A 26,223-nucleotide genomic window follows, 5' to 3' on the forward strand; every position below is an offset into this window, starting at 1 on the left:
ACTTTTTGCCACTTTTGTCCCAGTACTAAACCTTATCTACCAAGATGGAACCCAATCGCCGCCAGTGGCGGGGATGTTTGCATGGTTTAACATGGGGACAGTACAATATGTGGGGCGATGCTTATGCAAATTACGTTAGCTGGGGGGGATGCTTTAAGAAAATTTTCCTTAACTGGGAGAATAGCCTCCTCTACCCCCGCCCCCAAGAAAACTCCTATGATTCAACGCGCGTAATGAATCCCCACTCCGGGCACCCCTGCTTTTTGTAGCTTACGAACAATACTGGGATCGAATACAAATAATAAACTTGAGATTCCGCGTTCGCACATTAATGATTCGAAAGTTATGTTATGTTAGCACATTTTGATCCAAAGTCTCAATCTCCTGACTACCACGATCTGTATGTATCTTTTTCTCAATAGTTCATCCACCAATTTCATCGTCATGATTAACATTGAAACAAATAAGTAAACTATCTAGTGTCGGAGTGGTTAGCCCAGCGCGCTACGAAGCTAGGGGTCCCGGGTTCTGATTCCGGCCTGGGCATGAGTGTTCTTTGTGAGTTTCCCTTTCAATTTCATCATATCATCATTCATCCTCATCTTGGCGATTAGCCAAAAAGTGGCTGAAATGCGAAGTAAAATAAACCACATCAATCAATTGCAACTCCCTTCTTAAAATTTTTCAATATAATCTATTTTTTAAATAATTTCAATCGCTAAATTTATCATTGCACCCTAAAATCGATCTCTTACATTCAAATGGCAAATTATGGATAAAGTCTGAGAATATAGACATTATGCGAGAGACTGAGATTGTATACAACAAAAATTACTTATCATGAGTTTTCCATTAGTTTTATCTAATCTCAGTTTTTCATTTTCCTCTTGCTCTCCTCAGACACACACGTAAAAAAGGTAGTAGTTTACAGTTTTCAATAGAATGGCGACTGAGAAGAATAGTGTCTTTTCATCACACTATTGCGCTTTTAACAGGACTGTTTGGTCTCAGAAAGGGGCGTGTCGTGCAATTGCAAGGCGACGTTAAAATGGAAACTATAGGAATTGAACATTGCGTTCCTAATGTGAAACTTCGTCGTTTACGTTACGAGTCGCGTGTTGTTTAGAAATGTGATTAGAAAACGTACAGCAAATGCTGCCATCTTAACTGTGGTACACGTAATTTCACGCACGCTACGTAAACACTAATTACTTCAAACACAAGTTACTTACGTGGTAGAACATGGAAAGGACCGCATCGTAAGAATCGTCTGCTACACGGGCTTTCAGCCGCCTCCTCGCCGCCAAGGTTAGACAAGTGAACATCGCGCAACTCTGTCGTCTGCATTCGCCTTGTGAGGGTCGGGTGAACAACCTTGTTTTGCTCTTGATCGCGAGTGAACCCAGGTCGATACTAAACCCTGCCCAACGGAACACCAATGAGTCAAGCGCCACTCGCGAGGTCCTCCTCTGCGTCGATCAATTTCGTCTTTTGGGACAGCCGAGGAACATTGTACGCATGATTCCAAAGCACGCTCTACGAAAGGGGAGGTTGTTAGAGTTTAGATAATGAGTCATGTGTTTTATACATTTACAATGTTTAGCTCCAGCTTTTGATGAGTCAACGCCTCGTTACCTTGTAATTTTTAGGCGAGAAGACAATATTTCACATAAAAAAAATAACTGGATATTTTTTCTGCATTACGTTGAAGGAAAAGCGTCAAACGCCCGTATAAAATGTTCAAGTGGGCGGGATAAAAAACACACACACATATATATATTATTGTTCGAAAAGTTATCTTTCAAAAGTGAGTTATGGCCTCCCCGATGATGTAGTGTAATGTCGTCGGCTTGTAATCAAGGGGTCTCGGGTTCGATACCTGATGTAGGCACATAGTGGTTGGCATCCCACTTTAAACTGTATAGGTCCAGTCCCGTTTAGTCTAACTGTGCATAAAGTGGACTTAAAACAGAAACTCAAATGTGAGTTACAGTTTCTCATTTTAAAAAGTAATTCAGTTCCATTTACCTACTAGTACTTGAAAAAGTAACTGTAACTTATGTTAGTTGTTACTTCTGCTGAATTTTTCTTGGAAACTAAGTACACGCTATCAGTGTGTACAATTAATGATCCGATCAATAATTGTAATAAAATTAATATAGTATGATGACTCGCATGTGTTTTATTTATGTCTCCGGTACATAATATAAGTCTATATATCAATATTATTACAACAAATAATACATTATGGAACAATGAAAACACCGAAGCCTTGAAGTGCAATTAGAAGTGACGAAAAAAATAATAAAGTGTGGTTGTTCTAAATTTAAGCCTCGTTTCCTTCGTTTTGCCTTTAGATGGCGGCTGATACGAGTAATAAGGGATGAGCCTTCCGAAATAGAATTCTGGCAGAGAGGTATGAAAGGAATAAAACAACGAGAGAAAGAAAAGAACTACAAATAAAAGCAAATATATCAGAGAGAGATAGAAAGAAAGGAAGGAAGAACGAAAAGAAGGTGTGGGGAGAGAGAGAGAGACAGAGAGAGACAGAGAGAAAAGTAAGAAGGGATGGATTTAAGACGTAGAAGACATGAAAATATAAAGAAAGAAAACAGAGATAATCGATACAAATGTAAGAAATAAATTAATGGTAAGTCTTTTTTTCATAACGATCGATTGCGATTGCCCCACCATAAAATCTTCAATAATATTCCCTAAAACGTGGAAATTGAATACTTTAAGGATGAACTTTTGTTTCTAGATAATTATAAAAGACCTAGTCTAGTTAAGGTCTAGTTAAGACCACTAAATTTATGTATAAAAAGCAGCTGTTTCACCAAGGAAATTAATGACAAAAGTAAATTGAAAATTGAATGTACTTAGAGCAGTGATTCCCAAAGTGTGAGCCGCAGCACCTGGGGCGCCGTGGCTGGCTTAAAGGGGCGCCACGAAATGTTCTATTTTTTACTGAAATTCAATCAATAATATGATTGTTCCAAATATGTGCTTATTTAGTACTTTTTACACATAAAATGTTTCTGAATTTAAAATATATGATAATTTTTTTAACTTAAAGCAAGCAACCTAACCACATTAACAGAGCGTTGTAAGTGTTGGATAGGCAGGCCTACTACATTCTGACTTGAGCGCTGCGGTAAAATCTTGACACGCCAAGGGCGCCGTGAAATGAAAAAGTTTGGGAACCCCTGACTTGGAAAATAACAAAAGGGTTATTGGTACCAGCTGGTAAAATATGAAGTCACTGATTATATTTTTATGCATATTATTAACGAGTTAGGTAGGGGCTAGGGGGGGCTAAGCCCGCAGAACCAGATATTAGCCCCCCAAACTCATGTGACATATGCATAAGAAACTGCACAGAAATTAGATAATTCTCATGAAACTTGCATGTGTTACTCTTGTGGTGTGGCAGTCACAAACAAGGAAAGAATTTCAAATTATCTCCTGATGTACATGTAGAATATAATGAAAGTTGCAGTGGACGTGCCTTTACGGGGACCATATAAGATTTCAAAGAAAGTATGTCAGTCTTTTGATCTTCTATACCTTGGAGCGCTAGCTAAACATTGTTACATTCAAACAATAACGGCGTTGCACCCAGTTCTTTCAATAATGAGTTCCTACAATTCTGTTTTTTCGAACATGAGAAAGGGGAAAGGCGCCAGTTCAAAGAAGTGAATTTAGTTTCTGTGGATTTATATTGCGTGGGGGACATTTAAAGATGTACATGTAAATTTCACGTGAATGTGTCACGATCCTGTAGAAGCGACCCAATCGTGCGTAAATGTTTTATTAAATAGTAATCACTACAGTTTATTCTTTATTGGCGAAATCACTCTTTTCTCCAAGTCTTTTGTGAGCGTTGCACTGCGTCACCAATATGTATACCGATGTGCCGGGTTTATTTAGATTTTTCATTATACGATGGTGGTGCAGTTGAAAGTTGTGTTCAACTCTCCTGGTGACGGGTTAATCTTGTGGATCACTTCTAGGGATGCTGCTCTAGGAATCTCAGGTATCTTTTAGAGTCTCGGGATAGATTCATTCTTCTGAAGGTAAGAAGAAGCTTATTTGTTGTTGTGTCAGGTAACCCACAGGAAGATTATATCGTGGAAGGACACGTGCTTTTGCTGGGTGTATAACAGCAAGAAATCTTAACAATCTTTTGGAGATTGGAAATTATCGGAAAATCATTCTTTGATGTTGTGCTCATACTGTTTGTGAAATTAAAGCACATATGATAAAATGACCATTCCTTCTAATAGAGAGTTTAGTAATAGTAAAAGTCAGGCGTCGAGCAAAAAAGCTTAGAATATTGAATCTAAGAAAGAAATTTAAAGAATGCATAGGCAAAGTGATAAAACTTGCTTCGAATGTCATAATCGGTTTTCTTTTGAAGTCACTTGGCCAGGATTATATACAAGTTATTTCGTCGACGATCCTCTTTTAAAAGCTTAGTTTTCAGGATAATTAAATAATATTTCGCGTATAGATAGCAACTTTCTACATCCTTCATGTTCATGACATCATTTATTAGTGCATGTTCTTTTTACATTTTGTTTCATTCAGACCTTCTTTTCAGGCACGTATGTTGCTTAGTTAATTTTAATATTTGGCAATTCTTTTGGGGGGAGTCCCCTCTCCTTTAAATACGTCTTTCGAAGGTTATTAGCTCAAACCTTTGTCCGTTCTTGCAAAGCACTTTTGTTGCATTGAGTAAATGAACTCATTGTTAATGTTCCTCACGAACAGCGCTATCGATTTGATCTTCAGCTGCATGCTTGCTGAACCTACCCGCAGATCTGCACCTTTTATTCTCACCTGGGGTGGATCAATGAATTAATTATAAATTCTGATCCATTTCCATCTGCTTCATGTCCCACCGTTCAGGTTTAAATGTCTGAAATGATTCGGGAGTTCCAGTGCGATGAGGGTGAAGGTGCAGAGGATGTGAATTATTTAACCTCAGCTCGTGTAAGGGTGACACTGAAACTTTCACCTGCTGCCGAACAGCATGGTCGTTCTGTCTGTTTAGCTTCAATTCTGGCCTCTGCAGTTCCTGGAGGTTTCATTCCGATCCCGCAAGCCGTCGAAAAACGATATCTTTGTGCTGATTTTATGCAACCATGCAATATAGATTCGTGGTTGCCAATGATATTTAATTTATACGTCGGAGAGCACGCCAAAAGCAATGGTTTATCGCTATCTGGTATTTTTCTCTTCTTTTTCTATACTTGGATTCAGTGGCTGTTCGTGGTTAAATGGCAAAGTTATCTAATTACCAGTTATGCAGGTAATGAACATTTCCACTTTGACATGAAAAACGTTTTAAATCCATTCATTTTACGGATAATGACACAAATATGACATGTGCAAAATATCTCGGCGATATTTGTTTCGGTTCTCGAGAAACACGCCTTCAAACACCGCTGAAATTCCCCTCCTACGTCACTGATTTGAAAACCTCTGCACAGACTAGAGGTCCTCTGACGTCATCACTTAGATATGCGTGCAGGCAGGGATTCTGCTCTTCCCATCAACTTAGCATGAGCTGAGCCGTGAAAACGACAGTAAAAAGTCACTTGTTACTGTGTAAAACAAGTAACTTGTAACTTCCAGTGCAAAAATGTGTGCTCCATTTCTTGAAGATGAATTATGTCCTAAAAGTATAGCAGCATTTACTATAATTCAGTCACTCGGTAGAGGGTTTCTCCATTAGGTTGACAAAGCAAATCTTGTAACACTCAATGGCTGAACACGTGAACAGCCTTGTTCATTGCGAATACATAGGTTGGTTCTGACTGGCAAGAACTTATTGTTATAGGAATGTCTTTTCTGGAATTACAATTATTTTCGTCATAATATTTCCTTCGCAAATTTAAAAATAACAATACGTTTAGAACACTCTGGTATACACGCCAATTTCTGCAATATATATAAGAGGTGATACGGTATAAAAAGGTACGGGGAGTTTTTAAATTTCCTGCAGTAAACGACAGTTTTCTTCAGTTAATATATATATATATATATATTGCAAATTTTTGTATTTATCCTACTTTTAAGTCGCTTTTCCGTCACTTTGTTAACCGCAACGATGAGAACGCATGGTTAATTTAGGATATATCTTCTCTAACATCACATTTCTTCCACTTTTGGCTTGCGACAATGAAGATGAATGACTACAAGTAGTATAAGTCGGGGTGCAGGAGAACCCCCCAACCCACACACACACACAGACACACACACACTACCACCACCACCAACCAGAACAATCTAAGTAACACATAACCTGCCACGATACGAGACGAACTTTTTGGTCTGTCCCATCTCATTTCGAAAACATTCACTTATCCACTCTCCTTTTATGAGATGAGACGGGAAATGTCTTGTCTCGTGACTCGTGAGCAACACTAACGTTAACAATAGAAGCACCCCCCCTAGCTGTCCCAAAGTCTCGAGCAAATATCCCCCATGTAACAATTTCCAGTTCAATGAAATGTCACTCACAAGGAAACAGTCATGCCCAGGTCGAGAGTCAAACCTGGAATATGCAACTTCCTCAGAGAATTTTGTGTATAATAATTACATCGCCAGTTCATTCGTGGTAATTCTGAATCTTCGGTTTGCTTTGCATATATAAGCCGGATAATATCCAGTTTTCGAGGGCTCATAGCGTCGAAACGAGGAGTCAAACAAACAAAGAAACAAAAAAATAATTAAGAAAAGTTTTTTTTTGTAGTGAAAGTTTATACGATAAGCCTTTGCATACGTTGTTAATTCTATATTTGTCGAGACGAGAACGAGAATTGCCCTCCAAAACCGAGACGGATGTTTATAAATCAAGACGAGACTGTCAATGAGACATTTACAAATAAACACGAGACAGACATTTACAACTCGCAACGAGAACGATACCAAGGCTGGCATGTCTCGTCTCTATAGGATCCTTAGTGGTGAGGTTCTGAAACAACCTATTAATGCGTTCGGTGTAAAAAGATGAGGCGGCTTTTTTCGCAGTACAAAATTCAAAATATAACGTAGGCTACCATTTCAGTATGGGATATAATGTAATACACATGGGCGTATATACAGTTCACGTAAGGGGGGGGGGGTTCAACTTTTGGTATGATTAGAGTTGCTTTATTTCGTAAGTGAAAATCCAGGACACTACTGGCCGGAAGCTTGTTGGGGAGCAGGGGGGAGGGGGTGCTGGACCCGATAAAGTTGTTGGTTGGTTGATTTGGTGTTTTACATCCACTTTATGCACAGTAAGGCTGATCGGAACTGAACCTACAGTTTAAAGTGGGATCCGAACCACTAAATGCCTCCACCGGGTATCGAACCCGGGACCCCTTGATTACAAGGCAACGACGCTACCGCTCCGCCATCAGGGAGGCCCGGCCCTCCGACAAAGTTGTGTGTATGTATGTAGTCACGAAGTCACGCTACTTAGTATTGATAATTTTCTGTTCATCTTGTGTCACTTGCATTTTTAAAAACCAAATTTCTTTAAGATGACTCAAGGGGGGAAAAAAACTGATTTGACAATCTCAATGCAGTTTCTTATCGCAGAAATTCCGAAACTATCAGGAAATTGGACCCTTTGAACACCTCCCTTAAATACGCCCATGGTTATACACATTATTTCCTTGTAATAATTATACATAAACTAAATATTGATACAGGGTCTGTATTTTAAGTAATGAGAATTTTTTTTTTCTGCCGCGACTAGACGTCAGAGCCCGCTGGGACCGGTTGGAGTTGGTAGTGGGGGGTGTGACCTTGAAAACGCTCCAAGCGGCAGTTGCCTCCTGGCGTCCGTTGAGGCATGATCACGCGTGGCGTGGACGTCTACAAAGTAGTGTGTGCAAGAGCAAAATGTCATTACCGGAGATGAAGGTTGGATTTTCGAGTAAGATCCCGAAACAAAACGGCAGAGCACCGCATGGCACACTCCGCAGTCGCCTCGACCAAAAAAGGTGCGCGTATCCAAGTCCAGAATCAAAGCATTGCTGATTGTGTTTTTCGACAAGAAAGGTGTGGTCCACATGGAATTTGTGCCTGCAGGACAGACAGTCATTGGCTCCTTGTACGTGGGGATGTTAAAAAGGTTGAAGAGACGGGTCAAACGAGTGCGACCAGAAAGTGCCGCTGATTGGAAGCTCCATCATGACAATGCGCCATGTCACACGTGCTTCGTGGTTAGAGAGTTCCTGACGAAATCTGCAATCACAACGATTCCTCAGCCTCTCTACAGCCCCGACCTTGCCCCTGCAGATTTTTTCCTCTTTCCCAGAGTGAAAACAGCCCTCAAAGGACACCACCACGGAACCCTGGATGCGGTCAAAGCGGCTTGCACGCGTGCTCTGAAGGCTGTTCCAGTTGCTGGCTTACAGGGAGCGTACGACGCGTGGAAAACTCGCCTGCAGAAGTGTGTTGACGCTCAAGGGGCATACTTTGAAGACTACTAAAGATTTGTAGCGATATCTGTAATAAATTTTGTTTTCTGGATTTATTCTCATTACTTAAAATACAGACCCTGTATGTACTGTGGAACTGATGTAATCTTCTCAGTGTACTTCCTCTTATCTGCACAAAAATATTTGATCATAATTTGCGCAACAGAAATTAAACACAAACTGAAATTGCTTTATGGAAAAGAAAGTTAAATAGGCTTTATAAATAAAGTGAAGAATGTGAAAATTCTTGTTTTGCACTACATAGGTTACGGAAAATTTCGATAAATGTAAGTTTAAAATATATTTTTGAAAGTTTGGGCAATTTTACAAGCAATATTTTTCGCATGACTTGAGAACACGCACGCAGCAGAACCCTTTCATTTATCTTGCACGTGAGCAGCAGGGATATTTCATGGAAGAATGATCATTACAAAGCATAGATTTCCTTTCCACTACCGCTCCTTCTTCCATTATTTAAATCTGTACAGATTTGTAAAAATGCTGCACATGTTCGCTCACCGTGGGCTACCCCCAGTAAACTGGACGCTCGAAGCAGACGATAAACGAGCTCTCTCTAAGTATAGTGGAACCACAAGCAAAGAAACCTGCGCAGACCCGCGACTCCTGTGCACCGTACTCCCGCGAGGAGGGGAGGGGGAGAGTGGGCCATGCTTCCTTATGGCCCGAGCTGATCGGAAGAAGGGAAAGCTGCGCGGGAACTTTTCGTCCAAGGTTTTTCCCTTGTGGTCGCTCTTATAGTGACGTATTAACATGGTAGGGCGTGTTTTCAGCGCAACGCTACCCTCGCAACTTTGGAAGTCTCATTTTTGCCTTAAACTGAGCACAGGGAAACGCGAGAACTTGCAGGGGTCATTTTTCCAGGGTGTAGTTTTTAAAATTGTTAAAAAAAAATAGTGGAAATGTCCAATGGACAAGTTATGACTTGCAGGATTTTTTGTTGTTGTTTCTTAGCTGCCTGGGTGAAAATCTGCAACTTGAAGGAAGCATTGGAGTCCTCCATATCCTTTTGAAGGCGTATCTTGATTGATTGAATTAGAAAGTTTGGGTGCGTCAGCACTTAGGCTATTTTGAACCCGTCACATTATACGGGGTCCAGCCCTTACCACAACTAAAATATAACAATGTAACACAACTGCAATGTCGGAAGACTAAAATATTCTTACTTGAGTTAAAACACAGGACAACACACACGCACACAGTTGTATAGAGGATTATACTGGCCATAGGTTCAGATGCCAGAGCCTCGTTAGTCTACAGAATGTAGTCCAGGGTGTACTTCGTGGAACTGAGGTTGACAATTGGGTGTACTACGTGGAAGGGTCGCCCCTTACACCCCTTCAAATCTTATCTGCCTTTACTTCTATCTTAGTGTACGACTGACGGTTGCAGCTGGATTGCAACCATTTCTCGTTGTGAGAGTTATTCTGCGAGGAAATGCGAAATCGGGCTGGAGAGAAACACCATTGTTGCAAACTACACTCGTATAAAGCCAGGTGCCGCTCACTTTCTTTCATCCTGTTCAAAGCAACTCCTTAAAAAAATCTCAGGTGTACTGAAGAAACTTGTTCAAGAATAAATGATATAAATAAGGGGTAGTTTAGACCAAGTACTTAGCGTCACTCGTTTCTCCCCACATTTTAATTACAACAAAGAGGATAAGAGAGTTTGCAAGGGGAACGTGTTCATCATTGCCTCTCTTGGATAAAATCTGCTGCACCGAAACCTTCATATTCCAAACGATGCTGATTTTAATGCTTCTTACTGCAAACAGTACTTCTGTCTTCCATGGTTGTTACCAGTAAAGATTCATTTCCAAACCTATGCGCAACTAGGAACTTATTTCAATGTTACAAACATAGGCGTAACGTGAAGAGAGCAAGGGGGCATTTCCCCCCTCCAGAAATTTCGGGTTAATTATAATTTAGAAGTTAACCTCGTGGCAACTCAAGAGCAAAGAAATGCAGAGTAGTTTTGGATTTCACAAATGTACCAGTTATTTAACCGAATAATCCTGGATGCTATTTTTATGGGAAATTTTCAATTCCCCCCCCCCCGAAAGTCAGGTCATAAGTTACGCCCATGGTTACAAATGTGTAGAAAATAACCTTACAATATCGGCCACAATTTGTGTGCCAGCAACAGAAAATCCTGTGGTCGTGTTGAAAATTGTACCCACCCAACACAAACACACACACATGCATCACTCACCCATAAGACAAAAGCAGGTCGATTCTCCGAAATAAAATGTATGTTCTCTGGAATCTTGATTGATGAGTTGTGAAAATAACCGGCTGGATGCGTGAGTAACTACAACCTAGCTTGGGGAGGTCGTCTTTAAAAGGAAAATATGGATTTGGTGAAGGCGTATCGGTGGCTTAGGTGTAGGAGATTGTTGGCATGGAAACTCTCAACCTGGGTGTGTTTGTGTAGGAGTCGCCGATGACGAAGGTTTAGACATCTCGCTTTTTCTCTTTTGTTTTCCCCAACAGCAAGTTTTTCACCTACATTGTTAGGCGATATTGAAATCGTGGTTGCATATTGTTGAGAATTAACTATGACGCCGGTAGATATTCATACAAGAATAGAAAGATGGCACTCGATCTGTAAAGTCAACAAAACATTTGGCAAAAACGTTCCAGCGTTCTACTTATTTAAACGTCACGTTACAGACAAAAGTTAATCTGCAATGATCTACTGGAAATCAAACTCAAACAAAGTTGTTGATTGGTAGGAGTTCGTTAAGTCCTGATGACGTAAACAAAAACAACTGTAAAATAATCAAGTTTGGATGATAAACTATGACTTCGAGAACACATAGTTACATATGCACCGATATCATACAGATACTAATTGGTTATTGAGACCGGCGTGCCCTCCTCTTCACGTGAATATTCGTGTAGTTTACAACCGCAAAAGATATGCATCGCTTCGCCATACATTTCAGCTCCAAACAACAGTTAAACAGAAACAGTTAATAGCAAAATGATTTTAAAATGTCAGCAAGTCGCCTCTTTCTAAACCCAGAAAGACTTAATAAAGCAGCCACGATTTATCCAATCATGATATGGTTAAGTCTCAGCATCTCACCGTAGCACCTAGTGAAATTATCTGATTTCGTAAGTCCCTGGTAGAGTTCAGGGGACGGAAATATTTTGGTCGGGACGGGAAATTTAAAATCCCGACGTTCGGGACAGGAAAAAAAGTACAATTTCCCAATGAGGTCAGGGAATTTTCGCTGCGAGAAATGTTCGAAATTTCCCAGCACTGTGGAAACCTCCAATTTTGCAAGCGATTGTTTGCAATTCTAAAATAAATACGACCGTTTGCACGAACTTTCATCCAAGAACATTAACCAAGGATTAACCACTTTTAAACAGGATCATTTGGAATTTCTCGACTTTTCGGGATCCCGTACATCCCTAGTCCCTGGGATAGAGGTAACATTAAGGCTATTCAAGACCTTTGACCGAAGCCAGCCAAGCTGTTTAAAAAAATATCCTCTCCTTTTAAAAACTCGCTATGATATTCTAAATTTTGAAAAATGAATCTGCTAAGAGTTATTTCCATATTAAGGCTACGCTGGACCTTTGGCCAACGCCAACGAAGCAGTTTTCGAAAATTCCTCTCCATTCGAAGACAGCAATGATAATCCAAATTCTGAAAAAATTACATCGGTTTAGAATTCCTTCCAGAGCATTCACATGTTTTCGTGTGGCTTGCTTTCGATGTTGTCTAGATATTCGTGAAAGAAAGAATAAAAATAAATCTAAATCCAGTTTAATAGGGTTACGTAGTCACGAGACTATTAAAAATATATACGCAAACACGAAGATTTACGTCAAGGAACTCTAAGCAGATGTCATTTTTCAAAATTTGGAATATAATAACGAGTTTTTAAAAGGAGAGGATATTTTTTTAAATAGCTTGGCTGACTTCGGTCAAAGGTCTTGAATGTGCTACGTGAGATATTGAGACTTAACCATATTATGATTGAATAAATCGTGGCTGCTTTATTAAGTCTTTGTGGGTTTCCAAAGAGGCAACTTGCTGACATTTTAAAATCATTTTGGTATTAACTGTTTCCTCTAAATTTATTGCTGAAAATGTATTTAGTCAAATGTCCCGGATTTTCACTTTTTCGCGATAGCAACTTAATAACGCGTTAAGGAAATCGTTTTAGGAATAAAAAGATTTTAGATAAGACTTAGGTCGTCTGAGAAGCTTGCATCACCTAAGCCAATCTTAGAACACATGAACTCAAATATGCTTGCTTTGGTATCATCAAGGATAACGAGCAAGAATCTGTTGCATAGTTGCTATGGTAACTGATACTGAACCTAAGAAAATGAGTGAATTAGGATAATCTATCTTCGAAAGAGGGGTGGAAGAGAATAATCATAGTCGACTCACTTTAAAACATTTTATTTCTCCAACAGTATGTCTAGAACTATTTTTTCGGGAAGGGTACGAATTCCGAATCAAGTATTTTACACGTTAATAATAATAAAAAGTTTGTAATTAATAGGTTAATAAGAGTAATATGTCTAATAATAATAATATTGAAATAGGTTAATTAATAATACATAAAGGTTATTATTGTTCTTATTACATGAACAGGTAAAGATATGATATAAGAACAGAGATAGACGTACGAATTTATTATCTAGCTTGTGTCTAGTTAAGATCACTAAAAGTTCTATAAAACAGCCGTCCTACCAAAGAAATTGATGTCATTTCTTTAAAAATGGGTAATTTATTGAACACCAAAAACGTCGTTAGATCCAGCGGATGAAAAGTAAATTCCTTAATTATTAATTTTAAGTCTTTATTATTAGTAGTGGTACCCATAAAGTTTCGCACTGTCAATGCAAACTTCATAATTGCAAACTCTTTCCTTCATGTAATTTCTGTGGAAATAAATCAACTTCATATGTACAACAGTAAACAAGTATTTTGCTTATTTAATAATGGATTTGTTAAGTTTTTCGGAGGGGGTCTGGACCCCTGGGCGTGTAAGGGGTGACGCTTTCTCAAGAGACCCAAATATCAACCTTCTGCACCCTGGACCAGTGTTGCCACATGAAGGGAAATTCGGACCGAAATTTTAGCCAAAAAAGAAAAGGGAATTTCAATGAAGTCTCGTCTCGTGGGCAACACTACTATTTAGCAATCCTCTTGGAGTTAACATCGAAGAATAAGAAGCTTCTCTCCAACTTGAATTGTGTGATTTGCAAGGCGATGTGTTCCATCAAACTAGCCAAGAAAAGGGGCCAGAGTTTTTCAAAACGCTTTCCAAATCTTCGGAGTTTTGGGCAAAGAATAACATCGATGTTCGGTAGCACATACACGTGTGAAAGTGTTTTTTCTTCAATGAAGTTCATGAAGAATCGCTCCAGAAGCCGACTGGCAGAACCTTCACTGCTTCACCTTCTGAGACTTTCAAATGCAGAAATTCAAGTGGACATTCCAACTTTAATAAAAGAAGCAGATCGGCCTCAATTTTCATACTGAACACTTACTATGAAGGATTCTTATTTGTACGGTGTGTTTTTCATTTCCTTGAATTCATCCATAAGTATTGTTTTTTTGTGAAATAAATTCTAATTATACAATTTTGATTTGTGATTCTTGTTTTTATTGCCTCATTTTAGAAATTTAGGTCATGCGTAAGTACAGTACTTACAGTTTTTGTAATTCTTAATCCCCCCCCCAAAAAAAAAAAGAATGCGGCCCGCCAATCAACTGCTGGATATAATTTTGGCCCTCGGACCTTTTGAAGTTGGAAACCACTGATCTAGATTAAAATTAATAGATGTTCTGTCGTAATTGAACACAGACGAAGGGAGCTTATTTAAGAATCATTTCATTTCCTCAAACCGGCGCTACCTTGTTCAGAACTAGTTCTCCAACATGGGAATGCAGTAAGGAGAGGTTCGGGAAAATTAATTTTCCATGCTAAAATGGCAATAGGTCTTCAAATATTGCGCCTCATTTGATCGAAACAGTTGGACAATTAAATCAACTTAACCGAAACAAGGAAAACTTGGTTTACAGACGAGTTGTGGAAAGTAACCAAACCTTAGCTCCATACTGCAACCAACATTTTAGCTGTATGCTTCCAAAAATCTACATTGTTGTCGCTTGCAACGAGAACTTGATTCCGCAACGTGAAGTTACAAACCACCAATACCGGAGAATCGGACAAGAAAGAAAGATCGACATAAAAACGTAATTACGATTCACTCACCTGCCACGGATGTTACCAGCGCACGTCTCCGCCGCCGCCATCTTGCCGTGTGAACTCCGCTAATATTGACTTGGAAACACAAGACTATCGATCTGTCTTCAAACATGCACATGAATTCGCGGGGGCGGGTCAAAGCATGGGGGAAACTCTGGTGACTAAGAGAAGCCTAATGAAGGCATACGAGGGTAGGAGGGGGAGGCCTCAAAACAAAGAAGCAACTCACCCCATCCAATGCTGCAGAAGCATTCAGTTTTCCATAATATGAAGTTCTAATCTCTTGCAACATTTCTCACATCAACCCCCCTCTCCCCCGGCTTCCAAATACGTTGAAGTACGAAAAACATTTTTTTTATTTCGTATCTTTTTTTTTTTTTTATTGTTCAATCCTAATTTTTTAATGTGTGAACTTTGTGGGAACTGACATCTCAACGAAAGTATCCCCCATCCCCCTTCATTCCTTTCTAATCATGCAGTAGTTTGCGTGTTGGGACTCCGTAGTTCGGGTTCAAATCGACAAATATGGGCGTCGCCGAAAAGTTTTGCTTATAATTGATTAATTAGTAGTGGTTAATGAATTATTATTATTATCATCATCAAGTTAGAATATATTATTACTATTATTATGATATCCTTGTAGAAAGACTTCTACTCGATACACCCACCACATAAAGTGAGATCATAAGATATTTGTCACCATTGTTCCATTGTTTATTTATTTATTTTAGATTTGAGTCCATTAATATATCGCCATTCTCATATTTTGTTGTAACTTTTATCCACCTCAATGGAGGAAATGCTTTGAAAGCTAGAGAGAAATTCTATTCACGAAATTTGTGTGTGTCATTTCACATGAAAAAATTATTTTGGGGATTTGGAAAAATCTCTCATGGAAATATATCAAATTGCAGAATATTGCTTCTTGAGTTGTTTACGCTCGGCATGGAGCGCACCCAATAGTCTGCAAGAGAAATATTCAGTCATTTACAGTAGAAGAACCACACAGAGGTCTAAAGAGATAGGAAAAGATGGGAAAGTAGAAAGAGATAGGGAGTGAAAGAGAAACAGGACGAGAAAGATAGGAAAGAAGACTGGCATACATAGAGAAACAAGAAAATTTATAGAAGAGATACACAGATGAGAGGGGAAGGAGAAAGGGAGATTGAAAAAGAATGTGATAAATAGGGAAACAATGAAGGCAAAGAGACAGAGAATCAGTCAGAAGAGAGATAAAGAAGCACAGAAAAGAGGGAGAAAGGGAAGGAAAGAGAGAGAGAGAGAGAGAGAGAGAGAGAGAGAGAGAGAGAGAGAGAGAGAGAGAAATCTTAGTAGCAGAATCCACCTGAACATTTTTCGTCCTCCGAGCTTATCCATCGAAGTACTGGCGTGGCGACACGGATCATATACTATAGAACTTGTATAATAATTTTCGCTTTTCTTATAAACATTATTTACAATGTTCATCCACTTTCTTTATGAACATTGAAATCTCATGAGCTAAACTGAGTTTCATATCTTAAAATGTCTCCACATTTTATATTTCAGTTTAAAAGCTGGACAACACTCAAATACGTGATCCATTGTGTGAGACGTGTTAGTATAGCGGTAGGTCGTGAAGAGTTTAATGAAAGAAATAAATTAGCCAAGATTTTTTTTTCTCTTTACTCATACCCATACCTATGAATAAAGTGAATTACAAATTTGATAAACTGGTCCTTGAAATTGTACTCTTCTCGGACTTTGTGTGTATGTTAAGGAGGGGGAAGTTCAACGCATAGACATGGATATATATATATATATATATATATATATATATATATATATGATTCAAAAGTCCCTGGACACCCTTTTATCTCTGAAACGGATGCAGTAATGGCAGATCCAACTTCACCTGGGTACATCGGGGTAAGGAGTATGTGTGAGGCACGGTGCTTCCGGGACGGTGGCAGCCATCTTTAAGTCCGCCATATTGGATCGAGGTCATGTGGGGTATGAAAACATATTAGAATTTTCCAAGAAATGCAATGCTGTAATTAGTTTTGTGATAGCTGTAATTGTCGATGTACATTTTGAACACCTACAGATGCGTACCTGGGGGCAGCCCTGGAGGAGGGGGGGGGGTAATGCTGATAACATCATCCCAACTATGATCGAGATCAAGAATATGTGGAGCCCTATACCTCCACATCACACCATATGCTTTCATGGAATGTGTGCACCCGCACAGGGGTACCTTTACTTTTTACAATCCCATAGATGATTATACTGGCTGTGAGTCCAGACGCCAGAGCCTCGCTAGGCTGCAAAATGCAGTCAGTCCAGGGCACAGATTAAATATGTCCAGGGCGTATTACGTGGAAATGAGGTTGGCATTTGGGTAACTTCCGAAAGGGCCACTACCCCTTACACCTAAAACCTACAGTTTACCGATGGATAGTGTTGCCCACGAGACGAGACTTTGGCCTGTCTCGTCTCGTGGAGTCTCGTGGAAATGCTGTCTCGTCTCGAAAATATTCGTTCGTCTTATGAAACATGGTCAATCTCGTCTCGTCTCGAATTTTTAAAAGCCTGTCCCGTCTCGTCCCGTGGGCAACACTACCGATGGAGTAGTGGTAACGTCGCCGCCTTGTATTCAAGGGCATTAAAGGCACATACTGGTTCGGATCCCATTTCAAACTGTAGGTCCAGTCCCGATTAGCCTATTTGTGCATTAAATGGACTTAAAAATTCAATTCAAACTCAGGACCCCTTGTTCACAAGGCGAGAGACAGAAAGAGATAAAGCTAGGTGTGTTTGTGGGTGCTTAAAGCAGTGACGTGCCCAAGAGGGCAGTTGTGGGGATTATAACCCACTCCTCTTTTGGTCCAGTATTCCTAAAAAAAGAACATGAAAGGCAGGAAAAGATGGCAAAATGAGGGCTGACTACTAACAAAAGTATACGTAACCCCCTCATTTCGAAATTCCTGGGCGCGGCACTGGCTTTAAGACTCCATTTTATCCTATCTCAACATAAAATGGACTCAAAACAAACTTTGGCAAATAATAATACTACGTATATTCACAGGCACGTATCTAGAAATATATTTTGCGGAGATCCGATCCAAGTCTCAGAAAAATTAAAATAATCATATTAAATTAAATCAATGGCATTAATTAAATATGTAAATTAATTAATAATGTATTATTATTACTTAAATAGGTAAAAAGACGGTATAAAAATAGAGATATATAACAACACGTATTCATTATCTAGCTTAGGTGTATAGCTAACATCGCAAAAATTTGTATAAAAACAACTGCGCTGGATAGAAAATTCATGTCAAATAGATAAAGAATTGAATATTTATTGATTAGCAAAAAAATATGTTAGATCCAGTAGACAAAAAAAAAAGTCCTGATTAATATTTTATGCATATTATTATGAGTAGCAGTGTTCATAAATTTTCTTTGATACTGCCGTTCACAAAGTTATGATCTCAATATAATCCTTTGCCTTGTAATAAGTTCGGCGGAAATGAACAACCTTCGATTATACAACAAATACTAAAAAAGTATATTTTCATTATTTACTTTTAGTACTTGGTAAGTCTTTCGGGGGGTGGACCCCTGGACCCTCTCTCTAAATACGTCCTTGTGTATGCATTAAGAGAAGATAGAGAATATTTTCGGTCGTCTCATTCTCCCTCTCGTTTCGACGAGACCGTGTAAACAAGGAAGATACGTACATCTTCCGAGTGAAACAAAGCAAATATGTCATGGGGAAGCGATCTCCCAATCAATATTTGCTTCGTCACCACATTGCACTCTGATATTTCCCTGATGGCAGGTGGACACCGAGTGTTTGTTGTCACTAAAAGAGCTACAGGGAGATAATGCAGCCAATAACTCTGGATAGGGGCAGCTGTGTTAGGCAACTAATTGACGAGCTCGATCATTGTTGTAATATTGTTTTTCGAGTGACAATTGGATCACGCAGGCAGGTTGTTCCATGGTAACTTCGTCGAAAAAAGTGAGTGGGGAGGGAAGCTAGTAAATGCAATAACTTTGTAGATATAGAAGTAAAAATGGGGAGAAATACAACAGATAACTCTATTAAGATAGCCGTACGGGGTTTGCTGCGGGGGCTCATAATGATAATCGCATTTTGACCCAGTATTCCTTTAAAAAGAACGTCAAAGGCATGGAAAGATGGCAAAATGAGAACTAACTACGTACTAATAAGAGTAGCTATAGGTAACTCCCCCTTTCGAAAATCCTGGGCACGCCACTGACAGATACGAAAATTTTAAAAATCAACTACTAACATAATGGAAAAAGAATCAAAATTAAATTTAGAAGAAGCATAAAAGCAGCTCTTGGGCACACCCAGCCTCAAATGAATGGATACCTGGGGCAACCCTTGGGGGTAAAGGCGGCTGGAGCGTGGTACTGATCATATCACCTCCAAATTGGCCGAGATAGAGAATGTATGGGGGCCCTACCCCACATCCCATAATGTGCCTTCATGGCACGGTGATATATGCACGGGGAACTTCGCCTTACCTTACCTGCAGGAAATACGTACGTACAAGTGCATGATTTCCACACAGAGACTGAATTGAAACAATAGTTAATATCATAAACTGGATCAGGACGTAAACACAAGTCAATAATTAAGTAAAAAAATATCACTTCCAACATCAATCTCCAGTCAGGGCGGCATCCACCACCCTGAGACTTAAAAAGCAGCTGCAAGCTGTCCGGCGGGCGCTGAAGGTACCCGCCATCAACCCCCCTTCCCCATCCCCTTCGTCCTCTGTGTCCTTACCCGAGGACGTGATAGAGGACGATGCCGCGGATGAGGAATTTACAAAGGTGACAGGGATATCGAATATAGTACGCCTTAGAAGGCCACGCTAAACCTTACATCATGGCCTCTTGTCTCCAATGGAACCTTAACAGTTTTTGCACGCTGTCACGATCCGCCCTAGATCGTACTTGGTTCGATGGGTCTATTGAGCCTCGGCTTCACGCTCAGTATCTCTTCGGGGCTTGAGTCTCCTCGGCTCAAAGTTCGGGTTAATCCGGCTGCTTCAGTCCCCGATGTAAGGTCCCTCGTAATTCTCGGTCAAAGGTTCTCAATCTACTTATAGATCTTGACCAAGATTCTACAAGCAATCAACAATCCTTCTTCCCACTAGGTTCTGTCGATATCCAGTTAAGTATCCAACTTCCTTTTCTCTTTTCAGCCTCTGACCAAAGAACCGAAAATTAATCCGTGACCACAGAATAAGAAAAGGTGTACCCTGACCAGGGTCACAAACGTTGACTACCAACAGTCTATCGGCCGATCCCGAATTCCGGTATATCTTAACCCTAGAACACTACCGTACGTAAAATTTACGTATGCTTCGCACTCAATTCCCTCCCCTACCTCCCACATCGCACCCACCTACCCCTCCACCTATGGTATTCCTCTATCATTCTGTCAGGCACGTGGCAGCACTGTGGTAAGGAGGGCGGAAGCAGTGAACGTCTTTAGTTTGTGCGTTATGTGGGAGTCTGTACGTCAATAATACGTAGCGATAGTAACAGAAGAAAAATCTTGCACGTAATTTTGACGTGCATGTAGTAATAACGCCATTTGTATTCACGTAAGATTTGCGTGAATTTTTCTATAATATCTTATTTTTCTATAATATCATCAGCATAGCAGCGATCAATGGATACATTATTCACACTCACAACTTCTACAACAATCAGGGCAACTCAGAAAAGAGACTATTCTCACGAATTCAGTTCATGCTTTTTGAAGGTACTGGGGAAGGAAGAGACAGGTACAGTAGCAGCCACGTCACAAGGGAACAGAAAGTATTGCAGTTTCTGCAACTACAAGAAAACGAGGATGACAACTACGTACTGCTCCTGTGGGAAGCCAATTTGTGGAACACTACCGTACGTAAAATTTACGTATGCTTTGCGCTCAAATTCCTCCCCTACCTCCCACCTCGCACCCACTCATCCTTCTGCCTTGCAGTGCCTCAAGTTATCTGTCGGACATAAAGGAACACATAAGGAGGGTGTAAGCTATGATAGTCTTGATTTGGTTTGTTATGTTGTGCACTGTAGGTCAATTTTACGTATCTGTGTAAAACCAGAAATATCTTTCACGTAATTTTGATATTTGTAAATTTGATGTAGATACTTAGATTTTGAAAAGCATGCACTATTTTCTTGCAAGACTTAAAAATTACATTTCTTCCTTATTGACAGCGTTATGAATATTATTATTGTTTGCTTTTCATTGTTCGAACTTTTCGCCTTCATTCTTAATGTACGAATGGGCTTGTTAAGCAAGACCTTCTCTTTAAATATTCTATGTTTAATAAAACCATGTTTATACATTTTAAAATGATGAATAAAATTCCAATATGAGGAAAAATAAACAAAATAATGTTCACAATGAATAGAAATTTGTTTTCATGATGTAGAGGTTGTTTTAAAAATAGATTTCTTCATGTACGTAAAATTTACGTAGCGGTAGTTATACTGTAATATTGGAACACGGTAGTGTTCTAGGGTTAAGACAATCACAACCCTCTCAATTATATCTCCTGACCAGAAGCATAGAACAGAGAGAACATAAGCCTTCTGACCAGAAGACCTAAGTAACTGTCCTAAGGTAATCCCAGAATGAACTAATTCCTAATAACGAAGTGGAACTAAACGCAGAAGTTCGAGCGTTGAAAGAAAAGACGGTTATACGAGTTCCGTATTTATAAGAAGTTCGAATACAAAGGCCACGGGCCACCGAGCTTCGCTGCTTACATAGCATTTCTCCGTGCCGTGAAGGATTTACCAACTTTTATCTTAACACCAATTTTACATTACAATAAAATACAAATTAATAAAATATCAATGAGGAACATAATTAGCTACATGTAAAAAATACTATTTTTACCCTTTTGTGAATAATAAATATGCAATATAATTTTAATTGTTACACTCAGTATTTAATTTGACCAGGGAGTATGGCTTCTTCCAACTCCCCTCTCTCCCTGCAACGGCCACGCGATATGACAACAAAGAAAAAGAAAGAAAATTTACAACGCCAAAATCTTAAGCAAAAATTATTTATATACAGGTTTTGTCTTGCGCGGGCATAACTTTCTTTTACCTTAACGTAACTAAATTCTGAATACACTGTCTTGCAGTAAAAGAATCAGGGATTATTATGATATTACTCTAATTATTGTCCGCCAAGGGACACGACAGATATAGCGTGGGAAAGACAGCCTAATCTTTCGTATTTTCCCTGTGACAACGTTTTCATAAGGTTGAGTCTGCCTGGCTCTTACACAGTAGCGTTAGCTTTCTTGCATTGTTGTCACCGATAATAAACTTCCAGCTCGGCTTGCTGGCAGAAAGAAACAAACTCTTGGAACTTATATTTAACATCAGGATGTATAGTTTACATACGAGGTGTGTTCCACATTCCTGGTAATTAACCACTAACATATAAAATTATAAGTACAAAACAAAGAAAAATATTAAGTTTATATACATATTTGTAACGTGGACACTGCTACACGTTACAACGCATCTCGAGGAACTGCAAATTTTAATATCTGAATTTGACCCTGCCATCATATGTCTCCAAGAGACACATTTTCACCCAAATGAATCCGTGATTCTCAAAGGATACACGCTTTACCGCACCGACAAGCTTCCTGAGGGTCGTTGTACACACGGTGGTGTAGCAATCGGTGTTCGAGGTTCCATCCACTCAACGCCACTCTTTCTCACCACCCCCCTCCAAGCTGTCGCCGTTCGAGTCCATCTACCACAGCCAATATCTATATGTTGTGTATATATCACAAGAGAGGAGCGATTCTCTCTTGAGGACCTTCTCTCTGTATTCGAACAACTTTCGTCTCCTGTGGTTCTTTCGGGCGATTTTAATTCTTTCCATCGTTTGTGGGGCTCCGTTCGTACAGAGCCCCGGGGTCAAATAGCAGATCAATTCCGTGAGGCGTCAGGTTAACGTTGCTGAATGATGGAACTCCCACATATTTCAGTCCATCTCAGGCACATACTGCATTGGACTTGTCCTTTTGCAGTCCCACCCTTGCTCCTACCACCTCTTGGAGCTTTTACACTGATCTTTGTGGGAGTGATCACTTCCCTCTCTTTTTCACCTTCAAACATCTTCAGCACTCACGTGAACAACCCCCTCACTGGCATCTCAGTAGGGGCTGACTGGGGTGAGTTCGAGCGTGCAGTGAACCTTGACATCGATCTTGCGTCGACTTTGCCAGCAATCGATGCCCTAGATATCTTCGTGGCACGAGTCCTTGATGCTGCACACGCCTCGATTCCACATCCCAGTGGACCTACGAGGCGTTACCCAGTCCCCTCAGTGCAGCCATCAAGAACCGCAATCGTGCTCTAGATCGATTCAATAGGAACCACACTGCCGCAAACCTCGAGCAATTCCGCATTAAGCGTGCCCGTGCCCGTCGGCTCATTTGAGGCAGTAAGATGGCGTGCTGGGTCCAATACGTGTCTTCTCTGACGAAGCAGGCTTCGTCGAAAGCCGTTTGGACCAAAGTACGTCGCATCCAGAGAGTTGCATTCCACTCCCCTGAGTGCTCTGGAGCACGACGGGACGTTGTACACCGCATCCGGAGACATAGAAAATATCTTGGCCACACAGTTTTCTGATGCTTCGAGCTCGAAAGTTACGAACCACGTTTCTGGCGTGAGAAGGACCGTCAGGAACGACGTCGTCTAGTTTTCTGAAGTCGTAACACCGAGCCATACAATTCTCCTTTCACTGAATGGGAGTTTGATCACGCGCTTCGGGATTCGAAGAACACAGTTCCTGGAGTGGATCCATTACGAGATGCTTCATCATCTGCCCTCTAGAGCTAAGCTTTTTCTTCTTACGGTGTTCAACAGGCTTTGGTTGGAGGATCTATTCCCCGTTTCCTGGAGGAGGCAATTATTGTTCCTATCCTATAACCAGGCAAGGAGCGCACCACAGCTTCTAGTTACAGGCCAATCGCCTTAACTAGCTTTGTGTGCAAGCTAATGGAGCGCATGGTCAACAAGTGTCTCACCTGGTTTTTGCAGAACTCCCTTATTAATAACTTTCAAAGTGGGTTTCGCTCCAATCGTTCTACGCTGGACCATTTGGTTCAGCTAGAAACGCATATTCAGGATGCTTTCTTGAACAAGGAAATTTAATTGCCGTTTTCTTCGACCTCCAAAAAGCCTATGACACAACGTGGCGCTTTGGTATTCTGAAGCAGCTCCGCTCGTGGGGTGTTCGTGGCCACATGGCGTACTTTATCTTAAATATGCGTACGCGTTGGGAACTCCTTTTCTGATCCTCATCAACAAGAGAACGGCGTCCCACAGGGCAGCGTGTTGAGTGTGACTCTGTTTGCCATAGCGGTGAACAGTGTTATGACCAACATATTCACCCCTGTATATGGTCTTCTCTATGTAGACGACCTAACCATCTTTTGTCGCTCACGGAATCTCGCGTCAGCTTCTCGTCAACTCCAACTGACGATAATCCGTTTGGTTGAGTGGTCCTCCCAAACAGGTTTCACCTTCTCATCCGAGAAATCCGTGTGCGTCCACTTTTGTCGTCAACGTACATGCCATCTTGACCCTGACCTGTGGAAATCTCCCCTGCGCTTCGTGAATGAGGTCCACTTTGTGGGCCTCATTTTCGATAAGAAATTAACATGGCTACCTCACCTTCGCCAGTTAAAGTTCTCTTGTCTTCGAGTTCTCAACTTTTAATGCGTTGTATCTCATACTTCTTGGGGTGCTGATAGGACGGTACTGCTCCGCCTGTACCGTTCACTCATCAGGTCAAAGCTCGATTACGGATGTGTTGTCTATTCGTCTGCCCGCCCATCTAGACTTCGCACCATAGACACCGTCCACCATGCTGGTATTCGCGTGTGCTCTGGTGCTTTCCGCACCAGTCCGGTCGCCAGTTTGTATGTAGAGGCATCTGAGCCGTCGCTGTCTCTCCGAAGACAGCGGCTGGTAGTGAACTACTTCCTCCATCTTCGCTCGATGCCCTCACATCCTTCTTATCATACCGTCTCAGACGAGAGTAGGCTGGCAAGGTATCGGCTCCACGCTAGAGCAACTAGATCATTTGGTGTTCGTACAGACGAGATCTTCCTGGCGTCTCTCCACTCATTCCGCCTCTCCCGACCTGGGAGTTTCCTGCACCTTCTATCGATTTTTCTCTGACCGCCCTTCCAAAGGCAGAAACACCAATGGTTGTATACCAGCAACGGTTTTTAGAACTTCGTGCGAAGCACCCCAATTTTTATGTGTTTTATAGGGATGGGTCCAAGACAGTCGAATCAGTTGGTTGCACCTTCTTCCTAGATTCTCAAAGTTCCAGTTACTCGCTACATCCTGCCTGTTCCATCTATACGGCAGAGTTGTACGCCATTCTAAAGGCACTGGACTTTGCAGACATCAATGGTCTGAAGAAAGTCCTTGTGTGCAGTGAATCGACCAGAATGTTGCAGACTCTGGATTCGCCGTTTTCCCGGCATCCGGTAGCGCAACGCATATTCAGACGGCTTGTGTCCTTATCTGGCAGTGCCGATGTACACTTCTGTTGGGTCCCTAGCCACTTGGGCATTCAGTGGAATGAAGCAGCTGATGCTGCCGCCAAGTCTGCTGATCCAGATGGGGACGTTCTCGTCTACCTTTTGCCAGCTAGCGACCTGCAGAATGTGTTCCGTTGTAGACTTCTTAACACTTGGCAGGCCGAGTGGGATACGGAAACGGGGAACAAGCTTCTCACTATTAAGCCCACCATAAGTGCTTGGCGTTCCTCGTCCCGTCCCTCTCGGCGAGAAGAAGTTATTCTTACCCGCCTGCGTATAGGACACAGCCGTCTAACGCATGGTCACTTGCTGCAAGGGCTGGACCTTCCGTTGTGTCGTGTTTGTAATGTTGTTTTAAGCATTCGACATATTCTCGTTGAATGTGCCGATCTTGCTTACCTCCGGCAGACTTTTAACCTTTCTGACTGTTTGTCATCCCTGTTGGGCGATGACAGCAGTATTTTATCAAATGTTTTTAGGTTTTTACGAAGAGCTGGTCTCTTCCACCGTCTGTGAGGAGGCTTTTAGTTTGTTTCTGACTTTTTAATGTGTTGTGTTTGTCTTGTGCAGGTCTTTTTACAACCTTGCCTTGCACTTTTAATATTTCCCAAGGGGCTTTTTACACCCCTCGTTTTCATCTCTCCAGTCAGAATTTTAGGTAAGGGGATATTTCCCCGAATATATTGAAGGGTGCAAAATGGCCTTGAGTGCCGACGCACCCAATGATTTTAATTCATTCATTCATCAATCTCCAGAACCAAATTTCAAATAACTACTTGTGAAATCACATGCCTAAGAAGACAAAACTGGAATTATACGTACATGAACTAAAATAAACTTTACTCCA

The 26,223-nt window shown here is 40.8% G+C and overlaps 1 protein-coding gene across 2 annotated transcripts in view; it reads right to left on the bottom strand.

Annotated features, from left to right (window-relative positions):
- SP555 (SPRY domain-containing SOCS box protein SP555) overlaps positions 1 to 14,812 on the bottom strand; it is a 41,926-nt gene extending 27,114 nt beyond the window's left edge. Inside the window, exon 1 of one of the 2 annotated variants that reach the window (XM_083139078.1) lies at positions 14,749 to 14,812. The gene's annotated coding sequence lies outside the window, so the exon portion shown is untranslated. Of the gene's footprint in view, positions 1 to 1,232; positions 1,414 to 14,748 lie in introns of those variants that run through there. The other variant, XM_083139079.1, reaches the window with a different exon arrangement.
- Between the last annotated feature and the right edge of the window lie 11,411 nt (positions 14,813 to 26,223).

This window comes from Lepisma saccharinum, chromosome 17 (genome assembly GCF_977018435.1).
Source record: "Lepisma saccharinum chromosome 17, izLepSacc3.1, whole genome shotgun sequence".
NCBI classification, from domain to species: domain Eukaryota; kingdom Metazoa; phylum Arthropoda; class Insecta; order Zygentoma; family Lepismatidae; genus Lepisma; species Lepisma saccharinum.